General features: G+C 50.6%; 1 protein-coding gene across 1 annotated transcript in view; it reads right to left on the bottom strand.

Annotated features, from left to right (window-relative positions):
• fam163aa (family with sequence similarity 163 member Aa) overlaps positions 1 to 27,352 on the bottom strand; it is a 650,732-nt gene that overhangs the window by 552,106 nt on the left and 71,274 nt on the right. The window contains exon 2 of the mRNA XM_072511626.1: positions 1,725 to 1,790. The gene's annotated coding sequence lies outside the window, so the exon portion shown is untranslated. The remainder of the gene's footprint in view (positions 1 to 1,724; positions 1,791 to 27,352) is intronic.

The raw sequence follows: 27,352 nt of genomic DNA, 5'->3' as shown, positions 1-27,352 counted from the left end.
AACTTAGGGCCACAGGCCGTATAGGTATTCTCCCAGGGCAATCCCCTAGGTGCCCTCAGGCCATAGCCTACCCATCAGCTGTATGGGCGCATTCCAGTACAACCAGAGCCATCTTGTTGGCTGGGATGGTGTGTGTGGGGAGTGAAGTGTGTATCTGCAACTGCAGCTTGTCAGCATCCCCAGTGTCAATCCCGTTTTTCATTGGAATCGATTGTGTTCCGTGTGGCGCCTGTACTCGCTCCTCCATATTTGCTGAAGTGGTCCAGGTTCGGCGTAAGTTTGACTGTCGTGATAGTCCACGAATTGTGCATCAGCGTCAACACCTAGGGCTGGATTCTCTGATTGGCGATGCTGAAATTGCATTCGGAGATTGGCCGGAGAATCCCTTTTGAGCCGAAATCGGGGGTGGCGTCATTTTTCAGATGATCCGCCACCCTCCAAAACATTGGTGAGTACGCTGCACGCCGTTGTGATGGCCTCAGGATGTCACCTGAAAGCCCTCCCCCGATGCTTTCCCCCGACGGGTCGACTTCCTGACGGCATGGGGTGCGTGTGCTCTGAGGTTTCGCTAACCTCGCGTGGTGGCTGCGGACTGTGTCCAGCGCCACCACAGTTGGGGGGGGGGGGACCATTCCGCGAGCCGGGCGGGCTCCGACGGTAGCTGGAGGGACTGGTGGAGGGTGGTCCAGGGTGGTGAGGGAGGTTACAGGGGGGCACACTCTGGCAGGCTGGGTCCACGCGCGGCCGGCACCGCTGCAGATCGCCGCCGTGAGCATGCGCGGCCACGGACCCGGAAATTCTCCGTCCGTATCTGCAGGTAAAGTCGTACGTGGCGTGGCTGCTAGCTCTCCACCAGGCGGAGCATTGGTGCGGGGGCGGCGCTGACTTTTTGGTCGTAAGATTAGACACATGCTCCGGACATAGCCTCAAAATCCAGGGAATCCAGCCCCTAGTCTCAGAAACTGAGAATCCCGCCCCAGAAGACCCAAGAAGGTGAATCCAAACGGCAGTTTATTTTCAACCAAAAGAGAAGGCCGCAAAGCTGCATACAGTACAAAGGTCCCAACAGGGACGACCGATCATGCCGGTCCCAATCGGGCCGGTTTTTAGGAGGTGATACCAATGAGCCCCAGCTGATGGGCCTCTGTTCATTAGCAGGGGAGCCTATATTACACAGCCCCATGGGGAGCTCAACCGCGTCGTCCTCATGGGTTTCAAAAGGACTATTACAGTGCTCTTTTTGCTTATCTACCAAAACACATTTACATTTGAATGAATTGATATACAAAACTGCATCAATCACAGACATACAAGCTACATCAGACAGATCAGAAGCTCTTTGCTTTGCTGTGTATTCTTACAGCACCTTTTGCCTGCCATCTTGAAAAATAATATCACTGTTGGTCAAACATCAGAAATTGATGTACAAGCTGAGCACCCCTATAGTTTTGGATCTGGTAATCATGTCTAGCTCCATAACCCTGCCATTCTGCAGGTACAATCTGCAAAATATTGCAATTCTCAAGTCGCACTCTTAGCCACATCTATTTCCCATGTTGTAATGCATCTACACATACAGTAACAGTTGACGAATGCATGTTTACATTGTTTTTAATAGACAAAAACATAGTGTGCGACTGAGCACATTGTCGGTCCATTAGTTTCATGGTACCTCCCACACATATGCTTAGAACGGTTGCATTGTCCAGAGGTGATGCTCCTACCTTCTCAACAATCCCTTGTTTTCTTCCTCTGCTGTCCAGGCAAAGGTCGGAAATTGATCCACTCTCCTGGAACAGGAAAGTGGGAATTAGGATATTTTTAATCGTCCTGCTCGCTTAACATTTCCATCATTTTGCTATGTTCAAACCTCTTCTCGCTGAACCTGTAGATCCCATGTAAACAAAAAAGGAAATCACATGACCCCAGCCTCGTGGTCAAATTTTTAAAGTTCCTGTTATAACCCCAATGGAGGTCCCGGGATCAGGACCATACGGTTTCCAATGACCTCCTGGAATATGAACTTCTCTTTTGAAGGGACGGTGCTTCCCCTTAACAAGGAGAGCCCCAGCTGTATAAAAACCCCAGCCTGGATGCAGGTCAGGGGAGGAGACCCATGGGGAAGTGGAAGAGTTTGGTTTGTATCGTACTAAACCTTATTTGTTAATTTCTACCTATTGTCTATGCGTCCTGCTTACCGCGGATTCGACACTGGTGACGAGGATTTAGTGGCGCTGCCATTGACACTGGTTGCTACACACCCGGTCCACCTTATCTAGGCCTTGAGGAGCCCCTCTACTGACTGCCGAATTGCTGTATAGAAGGAAGCTGGAGCCATTTAACGAAGGTACAGACAATTGGGGGCAATAGGTCAAATGCATGCAATATTTGTAGAGACAAATGCGATTCTTGGCGATGAGACACAAACTGTGTGTGGTAGTATGTATTGGGGGTCATGTGGGACTGGAAGCCCTAATGTCATTGGCTGACAGATCCCGGGTCCTGGTTGGCCGTTGACCTCAAGCTCCGCCCTGAAGGCGAAGTATAAGAAGCCGGTGTCTTCCCCCGCAGGCCAGTTTACTATCGGGCTGCTGGGGAACAGACACACTTAATAAAGCCTCATCGACTTCACTCTATTCGTCTCACGGAGTCTTTGTGCGCTACAATTTATTAAGCGTGTCTGAAAAGGACTATGGAGCTCAGGATCATTCGTGCGCTACACTGTGATATTGCTAACAGATTACGGAGGGCCTACTTACAACGTGACGTAAAAGCCTGACTCACTCAGACCCCAAGGTACCCGGTCGTTCGCCACCCTGGTGGCCTTAGTGGGGGACCATTTCGACCCCAAATCGGCACTCATTGTACGCCGCTTCCGGTTCCACATGGCTACACAGGCCCAGGCTAAATCGGTCAGTGCCTACTTCCAGAAACTGGCAGAGACTTGTGAATTTGGAGCAACATTGATTGAGACGCTCCGCGACCGCTTGGTGTGTGGAGTTCACAATGAGGCCACACAATGGAAATTACTAGCTGAGGCCCACCTGGACTTGAAACGCGTGATGGAGATAGCCATCACCAGACAAAGCGCTGAAAAAGTGGTCCAGGAACTCCAAGGATTTCCGGTGCTCAGTTTCAGACACCAAACCGAGCACCAATCACATTTGGCTAGAACTGAGGAGGCCGTCCCTGACAGTGGGACACCTACCGGAGGAACATGGGCCACTGTAATTGAGGCTGGGAACACCGCCGACATTCTCCCTTGACCAGGAGGAACTGGAATATGACCGCCGGCCAGCGGGGACAGCAACAGGCCGCAGACACTGGGTGAACAGAAGGACCCATGATTATCTACCTGCTGCCAACATGCCAGGTATGACTGCCCCCATGTGACAGGGCTTACTTTAAAAAAAATAGATGTAGAGTACCCAATTATTTTTTTTTCCAATTAAGGGACAATAAGCGTGGCCAATCCACATAACCTGGTTGTGGGGGTGAAACCAAGCTGACACGGGGAGAATGTGCAAACCCCACATGCACAGTAACCCAGTGCTGGGATCCGAACCCGGGCCCAAGCGCCGCAGTCCCGGTGCTAACCACTGAGCCACGTGCCGCCGTGTCAGGGCTTACTTTGTGGAAGACGACGACAGCACCTACCAGCAGTTACGCTGTGTGGCTGTGCCAAAAGTGGCCCCATCCAAATCTCCCTGCAAATTATCGTACATTATCGTACACTCATTCTGCATGGAACTCGACACTGGGGCGGCAGTGTCAGTTGTGTCCATTCGATCGCATTTGATCTGGCCTTCAATCACTGACCCTGTTGGACACCAACGCAAGGATGGCCACTTATATGGGGGAACCACTGGCAATAACGGGCACTTCAACTGTTCCAGTCGAGTATGGCCAACAATCTGCAAACCTTCCTCTGGTGGTGGTCCATGGGAGAGGTCCAAGCTTGTTGGGGTGTGACTGGTTATGCCACCTGCAGTTAGATTGGCAGCGGGTCAGCCGCAACATGGCCCTGAAGGAGTTCTGACAAGGTTTCCCTCGGTATTTCAGGATGACTTGGGCTCTATAAATGGAGCTGTGGCCCGGATAAGCATGGACCTGATGGCTCAACCATGTTACTTCCGCACCTGACCTGTCCCGTACGCCTTACCGCCCAAGGTGGACGCTGAGTTGGACTGGATGTAGAATTTGAGCATCATACACCTGGTCAGTTCTCCGACTGGGCGGCGCCAGTCATCCTGGTCATGAAACCAGATGGATCTGTACATTTGTGTGGTGACTAAGATAACGGTCAAACATGTGTTTCGACTGGACCATTACCTGGCCCCTAGGATCTTTACGTGAAGCTCAGCGGACGTCGCACATTTACAAAACACGACATGAGTCATGCCTACCTCCAGTTGGTCCTGGCCCCCAGGTTCAGGCGCTTTGTAACCGTGTACACACACGGGGGATATACAAATACACATGTCTGCCCTTTGAGGTTTCCTCCACGTGCGCAATATTCCAACACGGGAGAAATGTGTCTTCAACACACGTGGAAGAAAAAGTGCAAGAAAGTTGGCGGGCTCTTGTGCCTGGTGGCCCAATGAAATTCTGATTGTTCCAGGGCCTGGTATATTACGATAGTAAGTTCACCCCAAACCTGGCCACCACTTTAGCCCCCCTCCACCTCTGTTAAACAAGGGGCAACACTGGGAGTGGGCCTAAGAACAGGAGGTGGCTTTCACCAAGGTGAAACAACAGCTCTCCTCATCAAGACTGCTAATCCACTTCGACCCATGCCGACCACTCCTGTTGACCTGCAACACTTCTCCGTACGCCGTTGGGGGCTGTGCAGGCCCACGCCATGGATGGCAGATCTGAACGTCCCATCACATTCGCCTCAAGAATGTTGGTTAATGCAGAGAAACGATATGCTTAGATCGAGAAGAAGGGTTTGGCCGTCATGTTCGGGGTCAAGAAAGTTAATCAATATGTCTATGGGCATCGCTTCATGGTTCTCATGGACCAATAGCCCTTCCTAGGGCTCTTCAAAGAAGATTGAGTGATTTCCCCCCTCCCCACTGCTTCCGTCCCATCCAGCGCTGGGCATTGCTACTCGCAGCGTACGACTATGTTATGGAGCACCGCTCTGAGGCCATGACTCCCCACGCTGACGCGTTAAGCCGTCTGCCCCTGCCGATCAGGCTACCTACACCAACGGTGTCTGGTAAGGTCATTGCCGCCCACCATTTTATGGACTCATCACCGGTCATAGTGTACCACATCTATGGGTGGACCCAGGCTAACCCTCGGCTATCCTGCATCCGCAACATGGTGCAGTATGGGGCTCTGCACAGGGGTTTATCACAGGATCTGAAGGCCCACACTACAAAGATACAGGAACTTAGTATGGAAGACGGCTTGCTCCGTTGGGGGACCCGGGTGGTAGTCCCAGAATATGGATGCAGCTCTTTCCTGATGGATCTCCACAATGGGCACCCAGGAGTGTCCAAGAAGAAAATATTAGCTCGAAGTACGTTTGGTGGCCCGGCATTGATGCAGACATCGAGCGGGTGGTCCAGCGCTGCGTCCAGTGTCAGGCATACCAGAAGTTGCCTTCAGCAACCCTGCTCCACCCATGGGAATGGCCAGGTTGTCCGTAGTCTCACCTCCAAATAGACTTTGCGGGCTCCTTTTAGCATGCAATGTCCCTCGTCCTCGACGATGCCCACTCCAAGTGGATGGCGATACAGGCGACATACAGGCGACAGCCTGGGCCACCATAGAAAAATGCCGGCACATTTTCAGCACTCACGGCATTCCCGGTGTGCTGGTACCAGACAACGTTACAGTGTTTCCGAGTACGGAATTTGCGGCATTCATGTATGCAAACGGGATACATCACGTGAGGACTGCCCCACACCACCCAGCTTTGAATGGGTTGGCCGAGCGGTCGGTGCAAACTCAGAGTGAAAAAGCATACATTGGGTTCCTGGTGACCCGCTTAGCCAGGTTCGTATTCTGCAACCGGACGAACCCGCAGGCCATGACAGGCATCTTGCCAGCCGGGATGTTGATGGGTCGTCGCCTCCACACCCATTGGAGTCTTATCTTTCCAGATATTGGCGGGAAGGTCCACCGCACTCAGGCCCAAACTGAGGCGGACGCAGGCCGCCATAGGCCACTGCGCAAGTTCGCCACAGGAGACGGGGTACAAGTCTGGAACTTCAGTGACGGGGCCGTTTGGACCCCGGGTGTCACGTTGGCGAAAACGGGTCTGGTTTTCTACCAAATATGGACACATGGCCGCGAGTCTAATCACCTCATGGAACCTCCTCCGAAGCCGCATGCCGGATACTCCAGCCATACTGGATGTCCCAGCTCCACGTCTTCACCGTTGCCCCTGCCACCCCTGTTAGCTCCACCGGTTGTCGAGGATCTAGAGCTCATTTTTGAAGACACTGAGATGCCGGATGAAGAACCGCTAGCTCCGACTCAGAAACTGAGATGGATGTTCTGCCACCGCCGGAGGCGCCCGTGCCGGCACTCGTGGCTGCACCAGCAATGCCACCACCGCCCAGATGCTTGTCACGAAAACGCAGCTCCCCGGTCTGATACATACCCCATGATGTTGCATGGTCTGTGCCTGAACGCTGCCCACAGGCAAAATGGTCAAAAGACCCGGTGCACTTACCCATGGATGTGGACTTTTTCCCAGACTTAAGGGGGGAGGAATGTTATAACCCCAATGGAGGTCACGGGATCAGGATGATAGAGTTTCCCATGACCTCCCCGGAATATGAACTTCCCCTTTAAGGGAGCGGGCTCCCAATTAACAAGGAGAGCCCTAGCTGTGCAAAAACACCGACCTGGATGCACGTCAGGGAAGGAGACCCTTGGGGGAGTGGAGGAGTTTGGATTTGTATCGTAATAAGCTTTGTTTGTTAATTTTTACTATTGTCTATGTGTCCAGCTTACCGCGGATTCACCAGTTGCCAAGGAACTTCTTCCCTTGCTTCGAGTATTCTAATCAATGCAAACCATGTACTTTGCTTGTTCCTTGCATGATTTTTAAAACCAGTTTCTCCTGAGCTCCTGACATTTCACCATGACATAATTAAATCTAATTTTAGATCTGCTTCATTAAATGCCCTAAAAGTCATTCTGTACAGCTAGTTATTAGTTCTCTGTTTGCCTCAATTTTGAGGCCTAAGCCCATCTACCTCTCACTTTCTATAAGACACTCCTTAAAACCTCCCTCATTGACAAAACCTTTGGCCATCCGTCCTTCCATTTTGTTATCTGATTACTCTCTTGTGAAGCACTGTGGGATGTTCTATGATGTTAACGATGAAAGACAAGTATAAGTTGCTGTTTGAGTTGGTAAATTCATTTTGTCCTATCATAGTTCATCTTTCAAAGACTCATTTCCTTTACCATTCACCCCAAACACACTTATTGATTTCCGCTTCCCTTTCTCAGCTTAAAAATGCTTCCCCCTGTTATATTACAATGTTGTAATATATATATTACTCTTTTTGTCTAGCCAAGTTGTTGAAATATAGCTGTAGTCTTCCAGTGATGATAAAGTAATTTAATGAGTAATAGAAAATAATCTCGTGAGTTCTTTTTACTTAATACTAAACTAGTAAACAAACAAATAACTGTAGATCAAACTATTAAATAAGATAAAGATAATTACTGATATTTATTAACTTCTCTCTAGCTCTGTACTCTCTGCACTCCAGACACACACTCCTTTAGGAAAGAGCGGGATAACATTTATATAGATCCTGATAGTGTGGCCATCTAGTGTTCAGTTGCCTGTACTAGCTTAACACGTATTACTACATACAGAGATCACTGCACCTCCAAGATATCCATTTGATATTACAGCCTTTTTTTGCTTTCTGTTCTTTTCCTTTATATTTCACTCTTATCCTTCTTGATATCTATTTCCATTTCTCGCTGCCAGATCCTTCCACTAGAAACTCCATGAAATCACAGTCAATGCCAACTCCCTTCATTCATTATGCACACACTTCTGTATAAAGCTCTTCAGAGAGATGCCCAAAAAGATTATTGAACTGTACCTCAGGACATGCCTTTTTACAGCAATAACCTCCTACTCCGAATTCAAAGCCAAAAAGTTAATATAATCATTCCGAGTCTTCAAGCTAAATTCTCACTTTGCTGTGCTATTTACATTGCTTCTTTCAAATGACTGGATAATTATGTTTTGGGGAACAAGAAATGATTTTGAATTGTTCGGAGTAGACTGCAGATCTCTTGTGCTTCAATGGATTAGGTCCAACACACTTCTCGCTTTGTACTGCCATTCTGTGTGAGTGAATTTACACCATCATGTTACCTGTTTTTAAGCAATCAAGAAAAGGCAATATCTCTTTTTGACAGTTTGGTGATTGAAGGATTTATTTTATCTGAGATTGAGTTCAGTTATCTTGAATAGAAACTATTGTGGAAAAGCGTTTGTTCACTAAATGTGTTTGAGTCTGGATTAGTGATGGTACCATTGAGACATAAATTGGATATGCTCTCTGGTCTTTGCCTGATCAACATTTACAGACCCAAGAGTGAAAATGAAGTCCAGCTACAAATTCTGTTGTTGCAAAGCTGAGGTCCTACAGCTGTATTGCATATAATCTTCATGGTCTGAAACTCCACCCACTGGCGTGAATTTACCTTCAGGCTGACTCAGTGCTCCTGCAATGGGGCAATCCCAGAAAGCTCTCAGTGGTAATTGGAGTCTGGTGTTTGCCTTCACTGAAGGTTGGAGTCTCATTATCATTCCACTACCTTGTCCTGAAACCAATTCAATACTTGTCAACAAATCCTTCCACAAAAATTCCACTTCTTGTCCATCTGCCCTTGGAAATTACTCTCTTCATCTCCAGTCTCCAAAATATATATTCCCTGCAGTTTTATGTTTATACTTGTCCAGCCACCTTCCCACCTCTTCTGTAGCACTGAGATAGTCTTCATCATAGTCACAGATGTTTTCTATGATGATGATCCTGTTGCACTATCCGTCCAAATACTGTGGACCCTCTGAGCAGCCTTTGCTAGCCAAACCCTCCAATGTCTCTCCATTGTTACTCATGTTGGCTGCCTTCATTTTTTTAATATTCATTTTGTACGGGATGTGGGCTTCGCTGGCGAGACCAGCATTTGTTGCCCATCCCTAATTGCCCAAGAGAAGGTGGTGGTGAGCTGCCTTCTTGAACTGCTGCAGTCCATGTGGTGTCGGTACACCTACTGTGCTCTTAGGGAGGATGTTCCAGGATTTTGCCCCAGTGACAGTGAAGGAGTGGCGATATATTTCCAAGTCAGGATGGTGAGTGACTTGTAGGGGAACCTCCAGGTGGTGGGGTTCCCAGATATCTGCTGCTCTTGTCCTTCTAGATGGAAGTTGTCATGGATTTGGAAGGTGTTGTCTGAGGAACATTGGTGAATTACTGCAGTGCATCTTGTAGATGCACACTGCTGCTACTGTACATCAGTGGTGGAGGGTTTGAATTTTTATGAAAGGAGGAGCAAACAAGTGGGCTGCTTTGTCCTGGATGGTGTTGAGCTGCTTGAGTGTTGTTGGAGCTGCACTCATCCAGGCAAGTGGAGAGTATTCCATTACACTCCTGACTTGTGCCTTGTAGATGGTGGACAGGCTTTGGGGAGTCAGGAGGTGAGTTTTCCGGCACAGGGTTCCTAGCCTTTGATCTGCTCTTGTAGCCACAGTATTTATATGGCGGGTCCAGTTCAGTTAGTGCTCAATGGTAACCCCCAGGATGTTGACACTGGGGGACTCAGTGATGGTAATGGCACTGAATGTCAAGAGGTGATTGTTTGATTCTCTCTTATTGGAGATAGTCATTGCCTGACACTTGTGTGGTGAGAATTTTCCTTGCCACTTGTCAGCCCAAGCCCATACATTGTCCAGATATTGCTGCATTTGCACATGGGCTGCTTCAGTGTCTGAGGAGTCAAAAATGGTGCTGAACATTGTGCAATCATCAGCAAATATCCCCACATCTGACCTTTATGTTGGAAGGAAGGTGACTTATGAAGCAGCAGAAGATGGTTGTGCCTGGGACACTACCCTGAGGAACCCCTGCAGTGATATCCCGAGACTCAGATGACTGACGTCCACCCACCATAACCATCTTCCTTTGTGCCGGGTATGACTGCAACCAGCGGAGAGTTTCCCCCCTGACTCCCATTGACTCCAGTTTAGCTAGGGCTCCTTGATGCCACACTCGGTCAAATGCTGCCTTGATATCAAGGGCAGCCACTCTCAACTCACCTCAGGTATTCAGCTCTTTTGTCCATGTTTGAACCAAGGCTGTAATGAGGTCAGGAACTGAATAACTCTGTCAGAACCCAACTGAGCATCAGTAAATGCTGCTTGATAGCACTGTTGATGACCACTTCCATCACTTTACTGATGACTGAGAGTTGCCTGATGGGGCAGTAATTAGCCGGGGTTTGATTTGTCCTGCTTTTTGTGTACAAGACATACCTGGGCACTTTTACACTGGTTGATGCCAGTGTTGTAGCTGTACTGAAACACTTTGGCTAGGGGTGCAGCAAATTCTGGAGCGCAGGTCTTCAGTACTGTTGCCGGAATATTGTCAGGGCTCATATTCTTTGCAGTATCCAGTGCCTTCAACCGTTTCTTAATATCACATGGGGTGAATCGACTTGGCTGAAGACTGGCATCTGCGATGTTAGGGACTTCTGGAGGAGACCGAGATTAATCATTCACTTGGCACTTCTGGCTGAAGGTTATTGCGAATGCCTCAGCCTTGTCTTTTGCACCAAGGTGTTGGGCTCCTCCATCATTGAGGATGGGGATATTTATAGAGCCTCCTCCTCCAGTGAGTTGTTTAATTGTCTACCACCATTCACGACTGGATGTGACAGGATTGCCGACCTTAGATCTGATCCGTTGGTTGTGGGATCGCTTAGCTCTGTCTAGCACTTGCTGCTTATGTTATTTGGCACACAAGTAGTCCTGTGTTGTAGCTTTACCAGATTGCACCCCATATTTTGGTATGCCTGGTGCTTTCCTGGCATGCCCACCTGCACTCTCCATTGAACCAGGATTGATCACCTGGCTTCGTGGTAATGGTAGAGTGGGGGATATGTCAGGCAGGGAGGTTACAGATTGTGGCTGAGTACAATTTTGCTGCTGCTGATGGCTTACAGCCTCTTGGATGTCAGTCTTGAGTTGCTAGATCTGTTTTGAATCTGTCCCATTTAGCACGATGGTAGTACCACACAATATGATGGACGGTGTCCTTAATGTGAAGGCAGGACTTCATCTCCACAAGGACTGTGCGTTAGTCACTCCTACTGATAGATGCATCAGCGGCAGGCAGATTGATGAGGATGAGGTCAAGTATGTTTTCCCTCTTGTTAGTTTCCTCACCACCTGTCGCAGAGCCAATCTTAAGGACCAGACCAGCTCGGTCAGTAGAGATGCTACCAAACCACCCTTGGTGATGGACATTGAGATCCCCAACCAGAGTACATTCTGTGTCGTTACCACCCTCAGTGCTTCCTCCAAGTGGTGTTCAACATGGAGGAGTACTGATTCATCAGCTGAGGGTGGACGGTACGTGGTAATCAGCAGGAGGTTTCCTTGCCCATATTTGACTTGAAGCCATGAGACTTCATGGGATCCGGAGTCGATGTTGAGGACTCCCAGGGCAACTCCCTCCCTCCCACTGTGCTGCCACCTCTGCTTGGTCTGTTCTGCTGGTGAGACAGGACATACCCAGGAATGGTGATGTGATGTCTGGGACGTTATCTGTAAAATATGATCCTGTCAGTATGACTATGTCAGGTTGTTGCTAGTTCCCCCAATTTTAGCATATGCCCCCAGAGGTTAGTAAGGAAGATTTTGCAGGGTCGACAGGGCTGGGTTCTACTCTAGAAAATCATAGCCAGAGCAGCCAGCCTGCTTGTCTGATATTCTGGTCTGGATATCCTGAATAGTGTTTAAGCTCTGTCACGGACACTATTCCCTCACCACTAATTCAATTTAATTCCTTAGCCCCTGTCACAGGTTGAAGGCCGTTGCTTTCAGCCGAGGCAGAATTCTCCTCGCTGATCTGAACTTCCAGCTTCATATGGCATCCATATGAGTTGCCCTGGGAGTCCTCAACATCGACTCCGAATCCCATGAAGTCTCATGGCTTCAAGTCAAATATGGGCAAGGAAACCTCCTGCTGATTACCACGTACCGTCCACCCTCAGCTGATGAATCAGTACTCCTCCATGTTGAGTGTGTACATCCTGTCATAATATTGCACAGCTCTGCCTCTGCTGCTTTAACCCTCACCGTGTCTTTGTCATCTTGACATTCAATGTCATGACATTTGCTCTTGTGCTCACTCATCAAAAATACACTGCAATCCCTCCAAAACTCAGCTATGGTATCCTGTACTCATCACACTTCTTCTTTCTGACCCACCTTGGTTTCCAGTCCCACAAGATCTCAGATTGAAATTTCTTCTCCAAATGGTTAAATTCCTCATGGCCTCGATCCTCTCTATCATAGTAATGCTTTCCAAGACCTGAAAAATAAATTCCTCCAACGTTGACCTGTAAATTGCTTACTCCCTCTTGCCGCACAGTTGGGGCCAATGTTTAGAGCCATTTGGACTCTCTTTGCCTACAGCTTCCTTTCCGCCTTTAAACCCACCTCTTTCATCAATTTTGCATCTAACATCTGTCTTTAGCCTAGTGTTCATTTCTGTCTGTCTCCTGAAGTTGGAACATTTTTCTGTGTTGAGGATGGCATACATATGGAATCATAGAACCCTACAGTGCAGAAGGAGGCCATTCAACCCATCGAGTCTGCACCAACCCTCTGAAAGAACACTTCATCCAAGCCCACTCCCCTGTCCGATCCAAGTAACCCCTTAACTAACCTACACATCTTTGGACATGAAGGGGCAATTTAGCATGGCCAATCTACCTAAGTTGCACATCTTTGGACTGTGGGGGGAAACCAGAGCACCCGAAGGAAACCCACGCAGACACGGGGGGAATGTGCAAACCACCCAAACAGCCACCAAGGTCGGAATTGAATCCAGGCCTCTGGCCCTGTGAGGCAGCAGTGCTAACCACTGTGCCACCCCAACTATAGAAAATGCTGTCAAAACATAGGGGCGTTTTGCAGGTAAATTTGATCCATTTTGATCCCATAAACCTGCCTAACTAGTTAATCAATTTGGGTGGTGATGGATAAGAACGTTTCTTGGCCTGGATATTGGGAGAAGACTTTTGCTCTTTGAAGAGTGTCATGGAGTCTTTACTGTCTATTTAGGTGAACCATCTAAACATTTAAAAGTTGCTTCCATTTAACATTTTGTCTGGAGAATGGGACAAGACAATTTGCTATCTTTGCTTCTTGGTGCTTTCAAAATAGCTTGAGGTGAAATAGAATTTGGCCTCCATCAACAAGATTCAAAATGAAGGGCTGCAGACTTGATTTTCTTAGTTTTCCAGTTTTGGTCTTTTGGTGTATTTAATGCATGCTGCAGAAAATTCAAGAAAACCAGGGAGTGACGGGTGCATGGCTATGAGGGAGACTGTCTAATTTTCTTTTGAAACCTGTCCTTGCGCTTTGAAGGGAAATTGATGGGTGTCTGTATTTAAAAGGGTTAAAATTGCTTTAATGCAGAGAACAGCTTAGTTTGAAATGTTAATGTGTGCAAATTGGCAGACAGTAATGCAGACAACTAGTCTCTCTGGACATTGAGCCATTAGCAACATCATATTGTAATTGGTCTTCTTATGAAAGCTTCTTCTAGACATGTAAAGAAGGGCAAAAAGTAGAAAAGAGCACAAACGCAGCCAACCTTACAGAACCGAAGGATTTCTATAACTGCAAAGATCCCAAGGACTGGGGAAGATAAAGAGAACAGCAGCAACTATAGAAGCGGAATATGAGATAAAATCTGGCAAAGCATATCAAGGATAAAACTGTTACAAAAATGTTAAGAGAAGGAGGGTAGTTAACTAAGGGCAATGTTGGTCCTTTAAAAGCAGAGGCAAATGATAACGAGCGGCACGGTAGCACAGTGGTCCGCACTATTGCGTCACAGCACCAGCGACCCGGGTTCAATTCCCGGCTTGGGTCACTGTCTGTGCGGAGTCTGCACGTTTTCCCTGTGTCTGCATGGGTTTCCTCTGGGTGCTCCGGTTTCCTCCCACAAATCCCGAAAGACGTGCTTGTTAGGTGAATTGGACATTCTGAATTCCTCCTCAGTGTACCCAAACAGGCGCCGGAGTGTGGTGACTAGGGGATTTTCACAGTAACTTAAGCTTATTTGTGACACTAATAAAGATTATTATTATAATAACAAGAAAACTGCTAAATCATTACTTTAGAATTGTCTTCATGGAAGAGGATGAGGATAAGGTGTGGGGTGTGTAAAGACAACTAAAAATAAATTAGTGACAGGGCCTGACGTGGATTGAACCTATAGTAGGTTGAAAAGATTTCAACAGAGTAAATAATGAGGCTGAATATTGAAACTGCTCCAGACTTTATGGTTTCCACTCCCAGGGTTGAAAAGAATAAGCAAGGAAATTATAAATGTCTCATTGCGATCTTCGAAAACTGTACTCTTGGATTGGAAAACTTTAATGCCACTCCATTATTTCAGGTCTGAAGAAAGAAATCAAGAAATTATAGACCGATTAATCTATCATCTGTTGTGGGGAAGATACTCAAATCTGTTAATATAGAAATATGGAGCTTGAATTTACAGTACCATGGTCCCCACCCTACCCCCGGGTAAAAGATCAAGGGGGAACCCGCCTACGTGCTTGATGGCTACCCTGCAGCAATTTAATGCTGGGAGCCACTTGCATTGCTTGAATTGGGCGGTACAGTGGGCCAGTGGACTCGGGTGCCAATCCGGCCTTAGGTGATTGTCTGTGTGGAGTTTGCACCTTCTCCCCATGTCTGCATGGCTTTCCCCAGGATGCTCTGCTTTCTTCTCACAGTCCAAAGATAGGTTAGGTGTATTGGCCATGGTAAATTGCCCTTTAGTGTCCAGTGCAGTTAGGTTACTGGGATGGGATCGGGTGGGCGGAGCAGTGGACCTCGGTAAAGTTCCCTCTCGGAAGGTTGGTGCAGATTCAATGGGCCAAATGGCTTCCTTCTGCACTGTAGGAATTCTATGATTCTATGAAGGCTGGACCTCCATCCCTTCCTCAGAAGGAGGTCCTATCTTAGAAAGCTGCCAGTCAATTGAATAGATGGCACGTCTGTATTCCAGCTGCACAATCCGGGAGCAGTGACCGCCACTAGGACTACATGCTGCTCCACCACGCTGAAGAGCCCAGGTAGGTCCAAGGGTTGGGGGTCTTTGTGAGGACGTTCGAGGAGCATGAGGGACCAGTTTCAACAGGCTGCGGGTAGTGTTAAAGGAGGGGATTGACCTTTAAGGGAGGGATATGTCTTCCTCCACTGCATTCAGGGAACTGGTAAAGGAGGATCTCCCCTTTACCAGACAACAGCCAGTGCAGCTAAAGCTGCCAGACTCCCCGCATGGTGTGGGGAAACCCTGCCTCGAGTTAAAAAAAACAGCGGAGGAAGGGTGAGGCCCTTAAAAATCTCAATAGGTCCACGGGTGGGTGGACCACCTGACACCTCCCCGACCCTCGTAGACTTTTATAGGTCAGGGGTGTGGGTGGGGTGATATTGGGAAGGCCGCCTACTGGATTTCACAAATTCCCCTTGCATTCAAACCCACTAGTGAGTGAGTATAGTATCCAAACCCATGGAATAATACAGCATGGAGGGACATCATTTGGCCCATCAAGTCTGTGCTGGTTGTTTTGAAGAGCAACCCACTTAGTCCCACTCTCCAGCTCTTTCCCCATAACCGTGCAACTTTTTTCACCTTTAAGTATTTATTCAATTCCCTTTTGGAGGTTGCGATGTAATCTGCATCCACCACCCTACCAGGCAGCAGATTCCAAGGTCTGCTTACACATTGGGTGGAATTGGCCATGTACAGGCCCTCCCCCCCTGGCATGTATTGTGGCGGTGGTGGCTGTTCACCGTTGCTGGCAGTGAGACCTTCTGATCCTGACACCGTCAACCGGGTTTGCCGTTCTATGCATCCCCCCACCACCACCGGGAAATCCACGGCGGGGGTTGGCCATCGGCGGGACTGGAAGATGCCACCGGCAAAAAGGGCCGGAAGACACCAGCCTCTGTGTCATCTCTGGTTAGTTTGCCAATATTTTAAGAAGTCACTAAGATGATGGATAAAGGAATGCCTTTCTGACCTTTCATAAGGCATTTGTTAGGATTCCACACAAGGATTGTTAGCAAAAATGGAAGTTCATGGATTTGGAGGGAACACAACAATAGGAACATTATGAAATGAAATGAAAATGAACTCGCTTATTGTCACAAGTAGGCTTCAAAAGAAGTTACTGTGAAAAGCCCCGAGTCGCCACATACCGGCTCCTGTTCGGGGAGGCTGGTACGGGAATTGAACCATGCTGCTGGCCTGCCTTGGTCTGCTTTAAAAGCCAGCTCTTTAGCCCTATGCTAAACCAGCCCCATTAGGAAATGGAGGTGGGAGGTAGTGAGTGAGAATAATGGATATGTACTCCAACTGGATGAATGAGAGTAGTGGTGTCCCCCAGATATCAGTATGGTAGTGGGAAAATCTCTGCTTTTCATTGTATTTATTTTATTTAAAGAAAAAGATTTTATTAAGGCATTTATAATTTTATAATAACAACAGTAAACAGTACAAATACAAATATAAACATAGTGCAAAGACCGCCTCCCTCCCTCACAAGTCCCACTTCCTCTAAATAATAATCTAACTCCCCTCCCCCACCCCTGCTGACCGTTAATTTTCTCCAAAGAAGTCGACAAATGGCTGCCACCTCCGGACGAACCCTAGCATTGACCTCTTAGGGCAAACTTTATTTTCTCAAGTCTGAGAAACCAAGCCATGTCACTAAGCCAGATCTCTGAATTTGGGGGCTTTGAGTCCCTCCACGCTAACAATATCTGTCTCCCAGATACCAAGGAGGCAAAGGCCAAGAGGTCAGCCTCTCTCACCCCTGGACTCCCGGGTCCTCGGACACTCCGAAAAGCGCCACCTCTGGACTCGGCACCACCCCTGTTTTTAACACCGTGGACATGACATCGGTAAACCCCTGCCAGAATCCCCTAAGCTTCAGACATGCCCAAAACATTTGGACATGTTTTTCTGGGCCCCCCCCGCACATCTCGCACACCTGTCATCTATCCCAAAAAACTTGCTCATCCGGGCCACCGTCATGTGTGCCCGGTGAATGACCTTAAACTGAATCAGGCTGAGCCTGGCACATGATGAGGATGTGTTGACTCTGCTTAACGCATCCGCCCAAAGACCTGCCTTTAACCCCCCCCCGCCCCCAGCTCATCTTCCCACTTGCGCTTTAGCTCCTCTGTCTGCGTGTCCTCCAACTCCATGAGTTCTTTATAAATATCCAAAACCTTACCCTCTCCCACCCTGTTCTGGAAACTACCCTGTCCTGTATCCCCCTAGGCGGTAGGAGCGGGAAGGTCGAAACCTGCCTTTGCAAAAAATCCCGTACCTGCAGATACCTGAATCCATTTCCTGCTGGCAGTTCAAATTTCTCCTCTAAATCCTTCAAACTGGGAAAGCTCCCATCTATAAATAGATCCCCCATCCTCTCAATCCCTGCTCTTTGCCATCTCCGAAACCCCCCATCCAGCCTTCCCAATACAAACCAATGGTTATTGCCGATTGGAGCCCAGACCGATGCCCCCTCCAGCCTCATATGCTTCCTCCACTGCCCCCAGACTCTCAAGCCCGCCACTACCACCAGGCTTGTGGAGTACCGGGCCGGTGAAAATGGCAGAGGTGCTGTTACCAATGCCCCTAAACTTGTGTCCTTGCATGATGCCGCCTCTACTTGCTCCCATACCGACCCCCACTCCCACTACGCACTTCCTAATCATGGCTATATTTGCCGGCCAGTAATAGTTGCAAAGTTCGGCAGCGCCAACCCACCCTCCCCTCGGCCACGCTCCAGCAACACTTTCTTCACTCGCTGGGTTTTCCCTGTCCACACTGATGCACTATCAATTACGACGAGATGAGAGTAGAGAGTAATCGAGGCTTTATTACACAGAGATGTGTGGCCTCCTACAGCTGCTGCCGAAATGGCTGCAGTTCGGAGAGCACACACATTTATACTCTGCCTACTGGGCGGAGCCAGCAGGCAGGGATCTACCCCCGTACCTGTAGTACAGGGGCCTTACCGTAATACCCTCGTATGCAGTGCAGTATATACAACAGTAGTGAATACCACATTCATCTCCTGTTAAAAATGAGTCCAGCGGGGGTGGTGGAAAATTATTTACATACAGGTTGTCATTAGAATTTCAGAGAAGGTTACAAATTTAGACGGTCGGGCGCCTTGATTCGTCGTTGAGAGCGCCGCAGTGCTGGTGGCGAGTCAGGCGTTGGCTCGGTCGACGATGACTCCGGGAGCATGTCGACATCCTCTTCATCCCCGGGTGGGACCAAGGGGAGGATGGATTGTCCTGGAGCGGGGACTGCGGTGGGGTGCGCTGGGGGAAGGGAGGGTGGCGCCGGGGTAGAGGCGGGGGTGTGTGGGGACCCAGCTGGTGCCAGGTCCCTGAGGGAGACTGTGTCTTGGCGGCCATCGGGGTACGCTACGTAGGCGTACTGCGGGTTTGCGTGGAGTAGCTGTACCCTCTCAACCAACGGGTCCGCCTTGTGTAGCCGCACGTGCTTGCGGAGGAGAACTGGTCCTGGAGCTGCCAGCCACGTTGGGAGCGAAACCCCGGAGGTGGACTTCCTGGGGAAGGCAAAGAGACGTTCATGGGGGGTTTCGTTAGTCGCCGTGCACAGGAGCGACCGAATGGAGTGACGTGCGTCGGGGAGGACCTCCTGCCGGCGGGTGGCCAGGAGATTTCTGGACCGTAGGGACAGCTGGACGGCTCTCCAGACCGTCCCATTCTCCCGCTCCACCTGCCTGTTTCCCCGGGTCGTCCTGCTCGAGGCAATGCCCCTGTTGAGCAGGTACTGGCGCAGCTCATCGCTCATAAATGAGGATTCCCGGTTGCTGTGGACGTAGGCGGGGAAACCGAACAGAGCGAAGATGGTGTTGAGGGCTTTGATGACGGTGACAGACGTCATATCGGGGCATGGGATGGCGAAGGGGAATCTGGAATATTCGTCGACCACATTGAGAAAATACGTGTTGCGGTCGGTGGAGGGGAGGGGCCCTTTGAAGTCCACGCTGAGGCGTTCAAAGGGGCAGGAGGCCTTCACCAGGCACGCACGGTCTGGCCGGTAGAAGTGCGGTTTACACTCCGCGCAGACCTGGCAGTCTCTGGTGACAGCCCTGACTTCCTCGATGGAGTAGGGCAGATTGCGGGCCTTAATGAAGTGATAAAAGCGGGTGACCCCTGGGTGACAGAGATCATCGTGCAGGGTCCGGAGTCGGTCCACTTGTGCGCTGGCACATGTACCTCAGGACAGGGCATCGGGGGGCTCGTTGAACTTACCGGGGCGATACAAAATCTCGTAATTAAAGGTGGAGAGCTTGATCCTTCACCGCAAGATCTTATCATTTTTGATCTTACCCCGCTGTGTGTTGTTAAACATGAAGGCAACCGACCATTGGTCTGTGAGGAGAGTGAATCCCCTGCCAGCCAGGTAATGCCTCCAGTGCCGCACACCTTCAACGATAGCTTGGGCCTCCTTTTCGACGGAGGAGTGCCGAATTTCGGAGGCATGGAGGGTGCGGGAAAAGAATGCCACGGCCTGTCTGGAGAAAACCAGGATGGTCGTTGATGACAGTCAGACTATCAATCGGTACATGCAGCTCGACGTGTACCCCCTCCCACGCATACCTGATATGGTCAATCAGATTGCAGAGTACTGGGTCTTCTCGACAGTGTACCTGAAATCTGCCTCCCACCAGCTCCCCATTCGCAAGGCGGACCGCCCGTACACCGCGTTTGAAGCGGACAGCCATCTTTACCATTTCCTAAGGGTTCCCTTCGGCATCACTAACGGGGTCGCGGTCTTCCAACGGGAGATGGACTGAATGGTTGACCGGTATGGATTGCCAGGCGGCCAGAGCGACGTCTGATGCATCGCTCTCGACTTGGAAGGGGAGCGTCTCGTTGACCGCGTGCATCGCGGCCTTGGCAATGTCGGCCTTGATACGGTTGAAGGCCTGGTGAGCCTCGGCCGTCAGTGGGAAACTGGTGGAGTGGATAAGTGGGCGGGCCTTGTCTGCACAGTTAGGGACCCTCTGGGCGTAGTACGAAAAGAACTCCAGGCATCGTTTGAGGGCCTTGGGGCAGTGGGGAAGGGGAAGATCCATGAGGTCGGGGTCGGGCCCTAGAACTCCGTTCTGAACCACATAGCCGAGGGTGGCTAATCGGTTCGTGCTGAACACACACTTCTCCTTGTTGTAGGTTAGGTCGAGGAGTTTGGCGGTGTGGAGAAATTTGGAAAGGTTAGCATCGTGGTCCTGCTGGTCATGGCCTCAGATGGTGACGTTATCCAGGTACGGGAAAGTGGCCCACAGTCCGTACCGTACACAAGGTACACAATGTAACTACATAAGCACTGGCATCGGATGAAGCATACAGGCTGTAGTGTTAATGAGGTCAGTCCATGAGAGGGTTGGTTAGGAGTCTGGTAACAGCGGGGAAGAAGCTGTTTTTGAGTCTGTTCGTGCGTGTTCTCAGACTTCTGTATCTCCTGCCCGATGGAAGAAGTTGGAAGAGTGAGTAAGCCGGGTGGGAGGGATCTTTGATTATGCTGCCCACTTTCCCCAGGCAGCAGGAGGTGTAGATGGAGTCAATGGATGGGAGGCAGGTTTGTGTGATGGACTGGGCGGTGTTCACGACTCTCTGAAGTTTCTTGCGGTCCTGGGCCGAGCAGTTGCCATATCAGGCTGTGATGCAGCCCGATAGGATGCTTTCTATGGTGCATCTGTAAAAGTTGTTCAGAGTTAATGTGGACATGCCGGATTTCCTTAGTTTCCTGAGGAAGTACATGCGCTGTTGCGCTTCTTGGTGGTCGCGTCGACGTGGGTGGACCAGGACAGATTTTTCAATAGGAGCGTGATGTAGGAGTCCTTGTTGTCGAAATGATCTAGGGATGAGTGTAGGGCCAGGAAGATGGCGTCTGCTGTGGACCGGTTGCGGCGGTCTGAGAATTGCAGTGGATCAAGGCGTTCAGGGAGTATGGAGGTGATGCGCTTCATGGCCAACCTCTCGAAGCACTTCATTACGACTGAAGTCAGGGTCACCGGACGGTAGTCATTGAGGCACTTTGCCTGGTTTTTCTTTGGCACCGATATGATGGTGGTCTTCTTGAAGCAGGTGGGGACCTCAGAGTGGAGTCGGGACAGGTTAAAGATGCCTGCGAATACATCTGCCAGCTGGTCCGCGCAGGCTCTTAGTGCATGACCAGGGATCCCGTCCGGACCCGTCACCTTCTGAGGGTTCACTTTCAGAAAAGCCGATCTGACTTCGGAAGCTGTGATGGTGGGTATGGGTGAATTATGGGCTGCTGAGGCACTCGACAGCGGATCGTTGGTTTCCTGCTCTAACCGAGCAGAGAATGCATTGGGTTCATCGGGGAGGGGTGCGCTGCTGCTGGAGATATTGCTTGGGTTTGTTTTGTAGCCCGTTATGTTGTTTAGGCCTTGCCACAACCGCCGAGAGTCTGTAATGCTAGTCTGTGACTCCAGCTTCGTCTGATATTGTCTCTTTGCACCTCGGATGGCTTTGCGGAAGTCGTAACTGGATTTCTTGTACAGGTCAGAGTCACCTGACTTGAACGCCTCAGACCTGTCCTTCAGTAGGGAGTCAATCTCGCGATTGAGCCATGGTTTCCGGTTGGGGAACGTACGTACTGCTCTCTTTGGCACGTAGTCGTCCACACATTTGCCGATGAAGTCTGTGACGGTGGTGGCATATTCATTTAAGTTGATCGCTGAGTTCTTAAATATGGACCAGTCCACTGTCTCCAAGCAGTCTCGTAGGAGCTCTTCTGTTTCCTTGGACCAGCACTGCACGACCTTCTTAGCTGGATTCTCCCGCTTGAGTTTCTGCTTGTATGCCGGGAGAAGGAGCACCGTCTCATGATCTGATTTCCCAAAGTGCGGTCGAGGGATGGAACGGTAGGTGCCTTGATTTTTGAGTAGCAGTGGTCAAGAGTGTTGTCGCCCCTGGTGGGACAGGAGATGAACTGGTGGAACTTTGGCAGTACACTCTTGAGGTTCTCCTTGTTGAAGTCCCCGGCCTCGATGAACAAGGCCACCTGTTTCGTAGTTGTTTATAACTGCGTAGTTTGTCCAGCGCCTTCTCCACTTGTGCCTGGGGTGGGATGTAGACCGCTGTGATAATGGCTGAAGTGAACTCACGTGGAAGATAATATGGGCGGCACTTCACTGGGCCGTTGAGCCAGTACACTGAACCTCCACCATGTTTTTCTGTGCTGTGGGTTTTACATGTACCTTCTCTGCTTGATTTATCCTTCTTATACGATCACTTCTTGTCCACGTCTCCATATACTGGTGTGGGATACCTCCTCACTGTTCCATCCACTCCCGATTTTACAAATAAAATTTGAAGAAAATCGGGGGAAAGGTCCAAAAGGTCCGTCACGAGCGGAAGCTACAAAATGTGTGACCTCGTACTCCATGGTCGCCACCAGAAGCCCTCATTGTATTTATTAATGACTGAGATTTTCTTTCCAATTGAGGGGCAAGTTAGCGTGGCCAATCCACCTTATCTGCACATCTTTGGGTTGTGGGGGTGAGACCCACGCAAACACGGGGCGAATGTGCCAACTCCAGACGCACAGTGACCCAGGGCCACGATCGAACCTGGGTCCTGGGTGCCGTGAGGCAGCAGTGCTAACCACTGCACCACTGTGCTGCCCTATTAGTGACTGAGATGAAGGAAGGGAGAGCCTCCTGTCTGTGTTTGCAGACAACACAAAGTCTGGCCACACAGGAAATAGTGTAGGCAGGAACACAGGAGGTCGCAAAGGGACAGCGCGAGGTCATCACCTTTGGAGTGAAGAAAGTTCGATCAGAGTTCAAAGCCTTTGGAAGGGGAGAGTATAAATCTATTGATTCGGGCCAGTCAGTGAAATGGTAAAATCATTCAGTTCATTCACTTAATGATATAAACAACCTGAACACTCGGTGGCAGCAATCGATTCAACTGTTATTTATTTACTCAACAGGGTTTAACCCACAGGTTCCCTCGACCTTTTAAAGATGTTTTTTGCCCATTTTCTACCTTGCTTACCAGTTAGTGGTGACTCTCGATAATTTAATTAATACAGCTATGAGAGGATGAAGGAGCAGAGAGGTGCGGGGAAGTGACGAATCGATGTTAAACCCAGAACAAACTTCTCAAATATCATTGATCTGAACATTAACTGTGTTTCTCTCTCCAGACATGCTGGGCATGGTGAATAATCCAGAGTTTACTGTTTTCATTTTTATCAAATGTTCCTGCTCATAAATCAATTCAGATTGGAACCATCAGAATCACCTAACTTGCCTTCATTAGGATTGATCTTAGGATGCAACATGTGCTGGATCTGGACAAGAGGTCAGCAATGTGGGTGTGGACTGGCCAATGGGGTCAGTGTGGGGTGTGGGCTGGCCAATGGGGTCAATGTGGGGTGTGGGTTGGCCAATGGGGTCAGTGTGGGGTGTGGACTGGCCAATGGGGTCAGTGTGGAGTGTGGGCTGGCCAATGGGGTCAGTGTGGGGTGTGGGCTGGCCAATGAGGTCAGTGTGGGGTGTGGGCTGGCCAATGGGGTCAGTGTGCGGTGTGGGCTGGCCAATGGGGTCAGTGTGGATTGTGGACTGGCCAATGGGGTCAGTGTGGGGTGTGGGCTGACCAATGGGGTCAGTGTGCAGTGTGGGCTGGCCAATGGGGTCAGTGTGGGTTGTGGACTGGCAAATGGGGTCAGTGTGGAGTGTGGGCTGGCCAATGGGGTCAGTGTGGGGTGTGGGCTGGCCAATGAGGTCAGTGTGGGGTGTGGGCTGGCCAATGGGGTCAGTGTGCGGTGTGGGCTGGCCAATGGGGTCAGTGTGGATTGTGGACTGGCCAATGGGGTCAGTGTGGGGTGTGGGCTGACCAATGGGGTCAGTGTGGGGTGTGGACTGGCCAATGGGGTCAGTGTGGATTGTGGGCTGGCCAATGGGGTCAGTGTGGGGTGTGGGCTGGCCAATGGGGTCAGTGTGGGGTGTGGGCTGGCCAATGGGGTCAGTGTGGGGTGTGGACTGGCCAATGGGTTCAGTGTGGGGTGTGGGCTGGCCAATGGGGTCAGTGTGGGGTGTGGACTGGCCAATGGGGTCAGTGTGGGCTGTGGGTTGGCCAATGGGGTCAGTGTGGGGAGTGGGCTGCATGATGTTAGGTGTGGGGAGATTAGTGCGAAATGGGGGATAGTGAAGAGTTGGGAAGATAGTGAGGCATTGGGAGGATAGTGGGGAGCGGAGGGGCTAGTGGGAAGTGGGGTGGGATAGTGATGAGTTTGGGGGGATAGTGAGGAGTGGGGGGATAGTGGGGAGTGGGAGTATATAGTGGGGAGTGGGGGAATAGTGGGGAATGGGGGTAGTTGGGGAGAGTGGAGAGCGGCGAGTGGCGGGTTAATGGAGTGTGATGGGGTTACTGGGGAGCGGGGTGGATAATGGGGAGTGGGGGGTAGTGAAGAGTAGGGGATAGTGGTGGGGAAAAGAGTGGGGAGTGGGGAAGAGTGCAGAGTGGGGGGGATAGTGGAGAGCGGGGGGGATAGTGGGGAGTCAGCAGATAGTACGGAATGGGGGATAGTAGAGAGTGGTGGGATAGTGGGTAATGGGGAGAGTGGGGGGTTAGTGGGGAGTGGTGGGATAGTGGAGAGTGGGGGTATAGTGGGGAGTCAGTGGATAGTGGGGAATGGGGGATAGTAGAGAGTGGTGGGGTAGTGGGAAATGGGGAGAGTCGGGAGATAGTGGGGAGTGGGGGGATAATGTGGAGTGGGGGTAAGTGGAGAGTGGGGTGGATAGTGTGGAATGGTGGAGATAGTGGGGAGTGGAAGGGACAGCGGGGAGTTGGGAAATAGTGGGGAGTGGGGGAGATAGTGGGGGAGATAGTGGAGAGCAGGGAGGATAGTGGGGGATGGTGGGGAGTGGGGGATGGTGGGGAGTGGGGGATAATGGGAAGTGGGGGATAATGAGAAGTGGGGGACAATGGAGAGTGGGGGGATAACGAGGAGTGGGGGATAATGAGGACTGTGGGGAAAATGATGAGTAGGGGATCATGGGAGAGGGGGATAATGGGGAGTGGGGGCAAAAAGGGGACTGTGGGGAAAATGGGGAGTGAGGGACAGTGAAGGATAATTGGGAGTGGGTGATAAAGGGGAGTCGGGGACAGTGGGGAGTGGGGGGTATGAGGAGTGGGGGATAATGGAGATTGGGGGATATTGGGGAGTGGGGGGACATGGGTCAGTGGGGGATAATGGAGAGGGGGGACAGTGGGGGATAATGGGGAGTGGGGGACAGTGGGGGATAATGGGGAGTGGGGAGATAATGGGGAGTGAGGAATAATGGGAAGTGGGGGATAATGGGGAGTTAGGGACAGTGGGGGATATTAGGCAATGGGGGATAATGGGGAGTTAGGGACAGTGGGGGATATTAGGCAATGGGGGATAATGGGGAGGGGGAATAATGGAGAGTGGGGGATAATGGAGATGAGGGGATATTGTGGAGTGGGGAGATATGGGGGAGTGGGGGATATTCGGGAGTGGGGGATAATGGGGAGTGAGGGACAGTGGAGGATAATGGGGAACGGGGGATAATGGGGAGAGAGAGACAATGGGGAGTTAGGGACAGTGGGGAGTGGGGGATAATGGGGAGTGGGGGATAATAGGCAGTGGGGGATAATGGGGAGTGGGGGATAATTGGGAGTGGGGGATAATGGAGAGTGGGGGATAATGGAGAGTGGGGGATAATGGGGAGTGGGGGGATAATGAGGAGTGGGGGGATATTGTGGAGTGGGGGATAATCGGGAGTGGGGGACAGTGGGGAGTGGGCGATAATGGGGAGTGAGGTGATAATGGGGAGTGGGGGGAAATGAGGAGTGGGGACATAGAGTAGTGGCGGATAATGGAGAGTGGGGGATAATGGGGAGTGGGGGGATAATGGGGAGCGGGGGGATAATGGGGAGTGGGGGATAATTGGGAGTGGCGGATAATGGGGAGTGGTGGATGATGGGGAGTGGGCGATAATGGAGAGTGGGGGATGATGGGGAGTGGGGGATAATGGGGAGTGAGGGATATTGGGGAGTGAGGGATATTGGGGAGCGGGGGATAATGGTGAGTGGGGGATGATGGGTAGTGGGGGATAATGGTGAGTGGGGGATGATGGGGTGTTGGGGATAATGGGGAGCGGGGGATGATGTTGGGGTTGGGGGATAATGGGGAGGGGGGATAATGGGGAGTGGGGGATTATGGGGAGATGGGGATAATCAGGGTAGGCTGGATAATGGGGAGTGGCGGATAATGGGTAGTGGGGTTAATGGGGAGTGGGGTGATAAGGACGAGTGGGGGATAATGAGGAGTCGGTGATAATGGGGAGTGGGTGTTAATGGGAAGTGGGGGGATAATGAGGAGTGGGGGATAATGGGGAGTGGGGGATATTGGGGAGAGGAGGATAATGGGGAGTGGGGGATAATGGGGTGTGGGGGATGATGGGGAGTGAGGGATACTGGGGAGTGGGGGATAATCGGGTGTGGGGGATAATGGGGAGTGAGGGATATTAGGGAGCGGGGCATAATGGGGAGTAATGGATATTGGGGAGTGGGGGATAATGGGGAGTGAGGGATAATGAGCAGTGGGTGATAATGGGGAGTGGGGTAAATGGGGAGTGGGAGGATAATGAGGAGTGGGGGATAAAGAGGAGTGGGTGATAATGGGGAGTGGGGGATAATGGGGAGTAGGGGGATAAAGGGGAGTTGGAGGATAATGGAGAGTGGGGAATAATGGGGAATGGGGGATGATGGGGAGTGGGGGACAGTGGGGGATAATGGGCTGTGGGGCGATAATGGGGAGTAGGGGATAATGGGGAGTGGGGGACAGTGGGGAGTCGGGGATAACGGAGAGTGGGGGATAACGGGGAGTGGGGGACAGTGGGGAGTGGGGGATGATGGGGAGTGGGGGATAATGGGGAGTGGGGGATAATGGGGAATGGGGCATGAGGGGGAGTGGGGGACAATGGGGGATAA

This window comes from Scyliorhinus torazame, chromosome 7 (assembly GCF_047496885.1).
Source record: "Scyliorhinus torazame isolate Kashiwa2021f chromosome 7, sScyTor2.1, whole genome shotgun sequence".
NCBI classification, from domain to species: Eukaryota; Metazoa; Chordata; class Chondrichthyes; order Carcharhiniformes; family Scyliorhinidae; genus Scyliorhinus; species Scyliorhinus torazame.
This window is presented reverse-complemented; position numbering and strand designations above follow the sequence as displayed.